Raw genomic sequence first — 9,389 nt, 5'->3', positions numbered from 1 at the left:
ATTTTTTCATACAGTGTAAACGGTACAATATTTAGACAGTTAGTTCAGCAACACATGTACACTGTACTTGTTCAACAGATTAGGGTTGCAGCAATGCAAACATGCAAGATCCAAGCAAAGATATTGCAATGGGAAATTGTATTATTGTGAACATGGCGTTGGTGGATTGGTGTTGCTGTCTGCTTGTTGTCAGGTCAACAACAACCCTTCCCAGCTCATATGAATGGCGCGTCCCCACGTCTCCGTACCTCCTCGAGGCCCAGCAGCATGCACGTAGCAGGTTGGGAGCTTTATAGGCTTTTTTTGTGTGTTGCGTTGAGGTATTTTTCCTTTTGATTTTTAGAATTTACGAAATGATCACTGAGGCTGCTGTTAGTGATTCTAATATTTTCATGTACGCAGTAACGTACTGACAGCAAACACCCTGGCTAAATTGAACCCGCAAATCAAAACATGACCTTTATAAACTCACCAGGGGGCAAAAGTTAAAGATTAAGCTTCTGAAATATGATAACACAGAAAAGTGAGAAACAAGTTGTTTTCTCTGCAGAAAGTCCGTCGCTGGTGACAGAATATCTACGCCGGGCTCAGCCGAAGGCATTTGCCCCTTGTAGCTTGTGCCTAAATCAATTAAATAAGGTCCATAGTGTTATTTTGTAACCGATACAATAAGGGGTACCCATAATGAATATTTATTGCAGATCATTCAGTCAATGTGTAATGGTTTAATACTGTATGGCAGGCCTGTTCAACTAGCGGCCCGTGAGCCAGATACGGCGCTTTTGATTTTTTTTCTATGGCCCGCAAGAGGCTGCCTGCAAATCAGGCTGGCATAGTGAAAATATTTTCATTTATTTTCTTGTGTTTGTGTCTGTTCAAGGGGACAGATAACTGTGGTGCACAGTCCAACGCTGTAGGCGGCGGTAATGCGCCTTAACGCTGGTTCCCACCCGCCATAAAAAGGAAAAAAGAAGGGGCACACATAACGCCCGTCATGACAGACTTCATTTCAAAATTGACTGAGAACTTTACTGAGAGATTGCAAGGCTTCAGCATTCCCACTGAGGTATGGCATTTTGCTCGTGACCCGTTTCCCATCAAACCTGATGCAGACTAATGTGCAAAAGCAAAAGAGGTAATGTCTTGTATTGATGACAGCAACTTTCAGATGGAACTGGTTGATGTGCAGTCCTCCTTTGCGTTAAAACAGCACTTGCAGTCTGAGGGTGCAGTGGACAGTGGAGTGGATTACCCTGACTACTAATGAGCCAGACTATGTTGAAAAAGCAAAATCAAGGCAGCGTCATTTCTCTCAGTGACTTAAACAGGCTCAAAATGATAGAAGTCCGATGTGTGTTAGTTGTGTAGTCGTAAATCACCTGATTGAGCCGTGTAATGCTGTCGGTGAAAATGCAAAGACTTCAGATCTGTTTGTGATGATTCTAACAGGCCTACTTATTGTTAATCTGATACTGTTTTACTGTTTTCCTTTAACAAACATGCTTATGGACCTGCTATAAGCACCATATGTCTGCTTGGAGTTGTTTTTGATCGTATCATGAACCAGACCCTTTTATTGTTCGTCTGACTGCTTCTGTTTTATTATGTTCATCTTGCATTTAGCATTTAAGGATATGGACCTGTTTTAAAAGCATCTTTAGTCAGCTTGATAGTGTTGAGGATGTTAAAAACAGGCCTACTTCCTGGTAGTCTGATGGATACTGTTCCACTACATTCATCTTGTTTTCTACAATTGTGGATATGGACCCGGCAGAGAAACACCTCACGTCTCCTTGGATTTTTAGATGGTACTTGTTGCACTTCTGTTTCAGCTTGTAACCATAGCTTGCCTACTTTTTGTATGGACTGGTTGCTGTCTGGAATTGATTGTGATGATACTATTAAAGTGACAGAAAAGGGATGCGTGTGACTAGTTTATTTCATATAGTATGTATATATATATATATATATATATATATATATATATATATATATTAACGTTATAAAGCAAGTTATTTGTAGCCATTATTTGACAAAGTATTCTGTGTGGCCCACGGACCCCCAGTGATTTTCCCGTTTGGCCCTCTTGCTATTGACGTTGAATAGCCCAGCTGTATGGAATGACAATGAAAACACGATAACCCGCCTCTTCTTGTAATGGTAATTCCATCTGAATAGGGTTAAAAGATGACCTTTAATCCTTCACAACAACAACAAAAAAATGCAGGTTAGAGAAAAGAAAAGGTCGATTTTGGTTGTGTTTTGAATTGTGTTTTGTGTGTCAATTTTTTGTGGCAAAAAGAAAATTGTCTGAAAATACACCAAGCAAACAACAACCACGTCTCGGTAGAAACTAGCCCCTCAGCATTTGTTTAATCATTCCTTGTGGGTGCTGCACCTCCCTACATACATGTACCTTTATGTCTAGGTGAGGAAAAATGGAACTTTGTTTTTGCACTGCTGAGTTTTGGACTTTCATGTTTTTTAGTATGAACTCTTAGTTGTGGAAGCTGGATTTATGAGGCCTCATTTTTAGCTTTCAATTTAGTCTATAGACAAGAGTCAAAGGTTGATCGCGCTTTGTAACTCCTTGCTTCTGACATCTATTGTGTTCCTCTGGATCTGGAAATCATGAAGGCTTGCAGAGACTTTCATATTACTAGAGGTACAAAATGTCAAGAGCTACAAAGGGCATTCAGGATTTACCTCCTGTCTGTAAGACTAAATTTAAAAAAAAAAAAAAAAAAAAAAAGGTAAAAATTAATTTTGTGTCCAAGCCAAGTTTGTGTATTCCATGAATTAGACCCGATGTCCATTGTTTGGTATATTTCCGGTTTTAGTTTGAAATGTACTAAACCTGCATTTCAGTTCCTGCCTTTTTATTGACTGCAACTCTGTCCTGTCAGTTAATCAAGGCCTGTCTGCCCTCTTCGCTCTGTCTTCACCTCCTGCCAGCTCTTCCCTGTCTCCTCTTATTTGACTTGTCCAGTTGTAGTTAGGTTAAGTGTTCTCCTCCTGCTTTTGTCACATCATCTAGATATCTTTATCTCACCCGTGCATGTTCGTCTCCTTGCCACTTCCTAACACCTTGTTGTACATTGTTTTCATAACGGTAAAACTCCTCCAGACCCTTCTGCAATGCAGCTCCACCTGCCTTCACAAACCATGAGTCTGTCATAGTATTCTGTAGTGCGGTGGTGGGTCTGTTACACACTTTGCATGATACTGTGTTGGATATTTCATTGGATAACTGTGATAAATTGCTCACCAAAGTCATTAGGAATCATCGCAGCTCCTATGAATGTTTTGTTTTTCCTTTTTTTTTTTTTTTTTTAATTCATCGCTGGTTATTAAGGGATTTAGACATTTCCACCTAAAGGGATGGACCAACAGATGTTGCCATCCCCAGAGACAAAGAACCAAATGGTAATGACTATGGCAGATATATTGTTAAATTTATATCCAATTAATTCACGCTACGAGGATGAAAAATACAAAGAAAAACAAACAGCAAAGCACATTTATTCAGAGGCAAGGTTATTTGTTGTCCATTCAGTGAAAGAAAGCAACATTTGACTGGACAGCCTTAGGTGTTTGGAGCTGATAGGGAAGGGCGTACTGATAATGGAGCTGATAAGACGGATCATTATCTACAGTACAGCTTATGATGGTCAAAATCAATGGCAAGAAAAGAGGTGCTAGCCCTGAGAAAAGATTAAATGTCTCACGCCGAATGATAAAGTCTATCTCATCCCACAGCGTTTTGGAACTTGAAGACACTGTTTGATGGGATAATGTATGAAACATTCACAAAGCACAGTCAGCCAGAACTTTTCTTTCTATCAGCTTCCCACCAGATTGAAAATCGAGCCATGCACATGTTGTTTTGAGGGCTGATAAAACCATATAATCTAGCATCAGCATACACCTCCATCAATGTCCTCCATATTTGGCAGGTTCATAACAGGCTGGAGTGTCTGGATGCAACCCATTTGGTGCTGTGGTCCCATATTCTTGAGCACTTTGAAGCAGTGGACTTTTGACACAGCATCAAAGACTTCCCAGAAAGACAGAAAAGAGAGAAGAAGAAGAGTGAGGTGGCAAATTGCGGGATATTAGCCAACATGAAACAAGGGGGCAGCTCCGGCATCACCATCATCATCTGACCACAGCCCCCTGGACTTGGAATGGGCTAATTATGATATGATGTGGATGATGATACTATTTTGCTGCCCCTTACACCTTTTTACTGAGTCACCTCAAACTTAAAGAATACATTTGAGCAACATTTTGTCTGTTACTTTGATTTCATTTCTAGCCTAGCATGTGGTGAGTGGCTCGCATCCTACCTTTAAGTGGCTTTAAAGGAGTTCTTACAGCAGAATTGCTGTTCTAGTGAAGTTGAATGTCTCGAAAAAGATCATGTATTTTAATGATGCAGGGTAGAACATGAGCTTTGGGGCTCAATTAATAACACGATAGGAAAGAGCATCTAGAGTGCCACAAGGATGCTATCATTGCCACGGGTTCCCCCTGGGTGTTTGATTTTTACCGAAAATCTGTTCTTCGGCACAAAAAAAAAAAAGTTTATGGTACACAATTTTCATGTTTTGTTTTGGGGTTTTTTAAGAATGAATCCAATCATCGGAAGTACGAGGGTAACGTTATGCTACGAACAAAATATACCAAGAATGTATTACTTGAGCTTCATAATAGCTAGCTTTGCATTGCTTCGGTTGTGTCATGACGTAGTCCTCTTCTGCTGCTTGTTAGCAACATTAAAAGCTTAGACATTTACAGGTGGAGCATTAACTGACATGCTTGACCGCAAAATGTCACAACGTCTCAGACCAATGTGAACCGCAGACCTTATTTCAGGTATGTAAGCGGATACCCACTAACTCTGAGGCAAGGTAACCAGATGTTCCGCAGCGCTAACTTCTGGGTTTTTCCTCATTCCTACGCTTCTCTAATAGTGAGTAAAACAGCTATAACTTGCAAGAGCCATAATCATTAAAACATTCCGACTGATTTTAATTTAACAGTTACTTTTTTTTTTTTTTTTTAAACAATATCACCTTTTTTAGGACTTGTTTTAATCCTGTACTGTATTTGGTGTTTGCTGAATGATAAAAATCTTCTGGTTCAGCAAAGCTGTTTTATTCTTGCTGGAGAATAAGCACACTGTGTACAGTAGTTAAAGTTTTAGGCTTAAGAGAATGAAAACTTCTGCTCTACAGTGTGTGCTATTGGGTTGGCACAGTCTGTCCACTTGTTCAATTTCCCTGTGTAAGCAGTACAGAAGAGGCTAAAAGGCTCAGAGATTTGGAGCATGCTGACGCGATATATTCTCAGTAAGATTCTTAGTGGGAGAGCAGAAATAGGAATAAACCAGGCCACTGTCAATGGAGGAGCAGATTTATCTCCCTATATTGACAACAGAAGCCATTTACTATGATGAGCTGTTAAATAACTCATCTATAGGTAAAAGTGAATGGTTAATGATCCCGTAGAGGTCACATTGAAGCCTGTGGTGGTTTATATTGAATAAGTATAATAGTCTCCAATGAGTAGCCACGGACACCATAAAAAAGAAAGAATACTTGAGGTCCTTTCCTTATGGATGCCTTCCAAACACGTGCTGGGACACTTAACCAGGTTCCATCAGAGTTTCTTCAGGAACTTCATGTTAATTTCAATGTGCTTTATGTCCTGTTACTACAGCATATCATACTGTACGACGACTGTACCCATCCATCCATTTTCTACCGTTTATCCTGTTAAGGGTCGCGGGGGGTGGAGCCTATCCCAGCAGCCTTCAGGCGAGAGGCGGGGTTCACCCTGGACAGGTCACCAGTCCATCACAGGACCAACACATAGAGACAGACAACCATTCACACTCACAGTCACACCTACAGTCAATTTAGAGTATCAATCAGCCTCGTCCCCTCTTGATGTCTTTGGACTGTGGGAGGAAGCTGGAGTACCAGAGAGAACCCACACAGGAACCCAGAACCTTCTTGCTGAGAGGCGAAAGTGCTGACCACTGCACCACCGTGCTGCCCATGACTATAACCCCTAAAATAAAATATTACATCCAGATCTTCTTTTTTTTTTTTTTTTTTTTGGAGGATAATTCATTCATTTTTCCTCAATTCAGAATTTTACATTCAGAATGTTATCTGTACACCTTTGGGATCCTTGTGACATCATTAAAGCAAGATGAGGGAGACTGTTTTAGCCATGAGGCCTGCAAATGTAAAAGTGTGAACATGATGAGGAAACACATAAGGCAACTTTAAACAATATCACTGTCTCCCCAGGGGTAAAGCACAATAGTCTAATGAAGTTACACAAAAATGTAGATTTAGGAAAACCATAACACATTATTTTAAAACGTAAATACTCTGTTCAATTACTTTTATGTCACAGGAGTATTTTCATGATACTACTGACCTTTACAAAATGAAAGAAATCAATCAATCAAAAGACTAGCAGTCTGTTTCCTTTCTTGATTGAAGAGTTGACAGGAAACCACTGATGCCGATCATGTACTTAATTATATCACACCACACAAAACACTTACCTTACGTTCCAACAACGATCAAGATGGCCCACAGAGCAGCAGGGATACTATAGATGAATGAGACTTGAGTTCACCCTAACTGCTGCTGGCCAAGTCTGATGTGTGATTATGCTTTTGAGCTTTTAGAAATGACCTGAAAACTGTTCGACATTCCCAGTGTCTTGAGCAACATAATTTAATGAATCAATAAAAACTTTTTTTTTTAATGTAAAGAAATACTAGTAATGGGCAGCACGGTGGTGCAGTGGTCAGCACTGTGGCCTCACAGCAAGAAGGTTCCAGGTTCCAGTCCCGGCTCCAGCACGGGATCTTTCTGTGTGGAGTCTCCATGTTCTCCCTGTTCCTGTGTGGGTTCTCTCTGGTACTCCAGCTTCCTCCCACAGTCCAAAGACATCAAGAGGGGACGAGGCTGATTGATACTCTAAATTGACCGTAGGTGTGACTGTGAGTGTGAATGGTTGTCTGTCTCTATGTGTTGGCCCTGTGATGGACAGGTGACCTGTCCGGGGTGAACCCCGCCTCTCACCTGAAGGCTGCTGGGATAGGCTCCAGGCCCCGTGACCCTTAACAGGATAAGCAGTAGAAAACTGATGGATGGATGGAGTTTATAATTATACTACAAACTGAGAGTTGGTGCAATGACCTGAAGATGCTGTGCAGGAATACCATCGTGGGACTGTGAGAATATATTGTGCAATACACCTTGATCCATTCTTGGCGGCTGCTGCACTCAAGTTCTGTGAGAAAGTTGCCGGAGCTGGAGTGAACCTCAGCTGCTCCTCTTTCTCCCACCAGTCAGACCATCAGTCTTTATCCCAGAGGACATGGAGGCAGTCTTCAGCCAGAGCTGCCTGGTTACCGGGAACAGAGAGGAGACTCATTAAAAGTGATCTTGTCCACTGCAGCCTGATCACTTTCAGACCTGCTATCCACTAGAGTTCCCTTTGAAGGGGTGGGCCTAATCTCAGGCCTGGAACATTGTCATGGTCAATCTGGGTTACACTGCTAATGAGTGAGAGGCCGGGAGAGAGTTCATGCTGCTGAGGTAGGGTGTTGAAGAACTGCTTAAAGGGTGAAAGCAACATTATGGTTCGAAATTTTCAACCACCAGTTGTCAGTTCATAGTGCGGAATTAACCCCGTTAAGAAATGGGGAAGTGTTGTAAGAAGTGTTGCAACTTTTGTGTCAAAAGCACTCACAAATATGACTGTGTACTTGATAGAAGAGGCCACAGAATAAGTAGGTGTGGATCACGGAGTTCGGCATTATCCACGTTCTCATAGAAAAAAAGTTTTAGTATGGCCACCAATTATCCCAGGTAAGTGACCACTGTGTTGTGAGTCTTTGAAAACACACCACATTTCCTCAGACATCTGGACTCTTTTGTATGTTGCACTTCATGATCCAAAAATCTCAGCATGGTTATCAGTCGTTTCCTTCGTAATCACAACAACCATCATTGCACATTTCTGGTCACCAAAAGTTGTTGTTTTTTTTTCTAGGAGGTCACATTCGTCGCGGATCAGAATTGTGAGAGTCGCTGACTTGGGCTTAAACTTGAGCAATAAAAAAAGTAGTGATCCCACCAAATTTAGAGGCTCGTTGGATAGTTTCATGTAGAAATTCAGGAAACACACCCAGTTTGAAATACCTCGGTTACACGTCTCCTTGAAATGTGACAGTTACCTTGACCTTTGACCTCCAAAATCTTTTAAGCTCATGCTCTTATCCAAGTGCACATCTCCTGAGATATTGTGTCAACAAAAGCAAAACGGACAGACAAGTGGACACACATAGCTGTAAAAACATGCAGTGAGACAAATTCAGGAAATGTCTGGATTTGCTTTCAAACACTGAGATGACAGACGATGATTGTCATGATTATTAATCATCCTTGCACTACCCTGATATGTTGTTGCATGATTCTTAAGAAACTCCAGCAGAGATGAAAGTTGGTTTCACTTGTTAAAAACAAATATATATATATATATATAGCAGTACTTCCCTTTAAAGAATGCCAGCTCAGTGTGGATTTCACACAAATAAATCACTTGCAACCTGATTCTCAATTTTTTTCAGATATAAATAGGAACAAATAGAGAAGAAAGATTGGTAACTGAACCTTTCTATAGACATTAACTTTTGCATCAGGTTTCACAAGTGTTATACCTCTGTCTGCTGCCTGCATGCTCCTATACTGTGCAACAATCCATATTTATCTTTTTCTCAGCTGGTTTTTGTACCTGTGAGACAGCTTCAGGGCCTACCTTTGTCTTTCCCCTCTCCCTCAAGAACCAAGGCTGACACAACCTTGTATCTTCAGTGTTACCTACGCTGTATGTACAAAGAGGGAGTGTCACATAAGTCACATCTCCAGGGGGAAACGGGGTAAAAAGAAGGAAACTAGAGAGGTCGTAAGGGGAGGGATTAAACGCATGGCATAATGATGTGTGGGAAAGGAGGAGTGGAGTATGATAGGAAGTGAAAACACATGCGCTGCCTGCCACAGCGAGAACAGACATGCATAAATGAACTGTGTTTCATTGGTTCAGAGAGAACCAGGCGTCTACACACAGATCACACACACACACACACACACACACACACACAGGCTCCAGGATAACAAGGCAATGTCAAAAACACTTAAAACGACCAACTGCAACTGCAAAACATGAGCTCTGAGGGTGGAGATGATCAGATGAGAATATTCTTACCTGCTCTTGTTTCAAATATAAAAGGTATGCAAGGATGTCAAATGGAAAAGAGGATTCAAAAGTGTGCAAAAAGCAGCAGGTAAAATGAG

The 9,389-nt window shown here is 41.1% G+C and overlaps 1 long non-coding RNA gene across 1 annotated transcript; it reads right to left on the bottom strand.

Moving 5' to 3' along the window:
• Nucleotides 1-3,524: 3,524 nt before the first annotated feature.
• On the bottom strand, nt 3,525-8,930 carry LOC147241863 (uncharacterized). Its single transcript, XR_015110932.1, has 3 exons — nt 8,854-8,930; nt 7,289-7,437; nt 3,525-4,057 (listed from the first exon to the last, which is right to left on the bottom strand). It is a non-coding gene; the product is annotated as an uncharacterized LOC147241863 (long non-coding RNA).
• Between the last annotated feature and the right edge of the window lie 459 nt (nt 8,931-9,389).

Source organism: Aulostomus chinensis, chromosome 21 (genome assembly GCF_037954235.1).
Source record: "Aulostomus chinensis isolate RoL2024-O1b breed Wild chromosome 21, RoL_Achi_v1.0, whole genome shotgun sequence".
In the NCBI taxonomy this organism is placed as follows: domain Eukaryota; kingdom Metazoa; phylum Chordata; class Actinopteri; order Syngnathiformes; family Aulostomidae; genus Aulostomus; species Aulostomus chinensis.
Note: the sequence above shows the minus strand (reverse complement) of the source record. Positions and strands in the feature narration are given on the sequence as shown.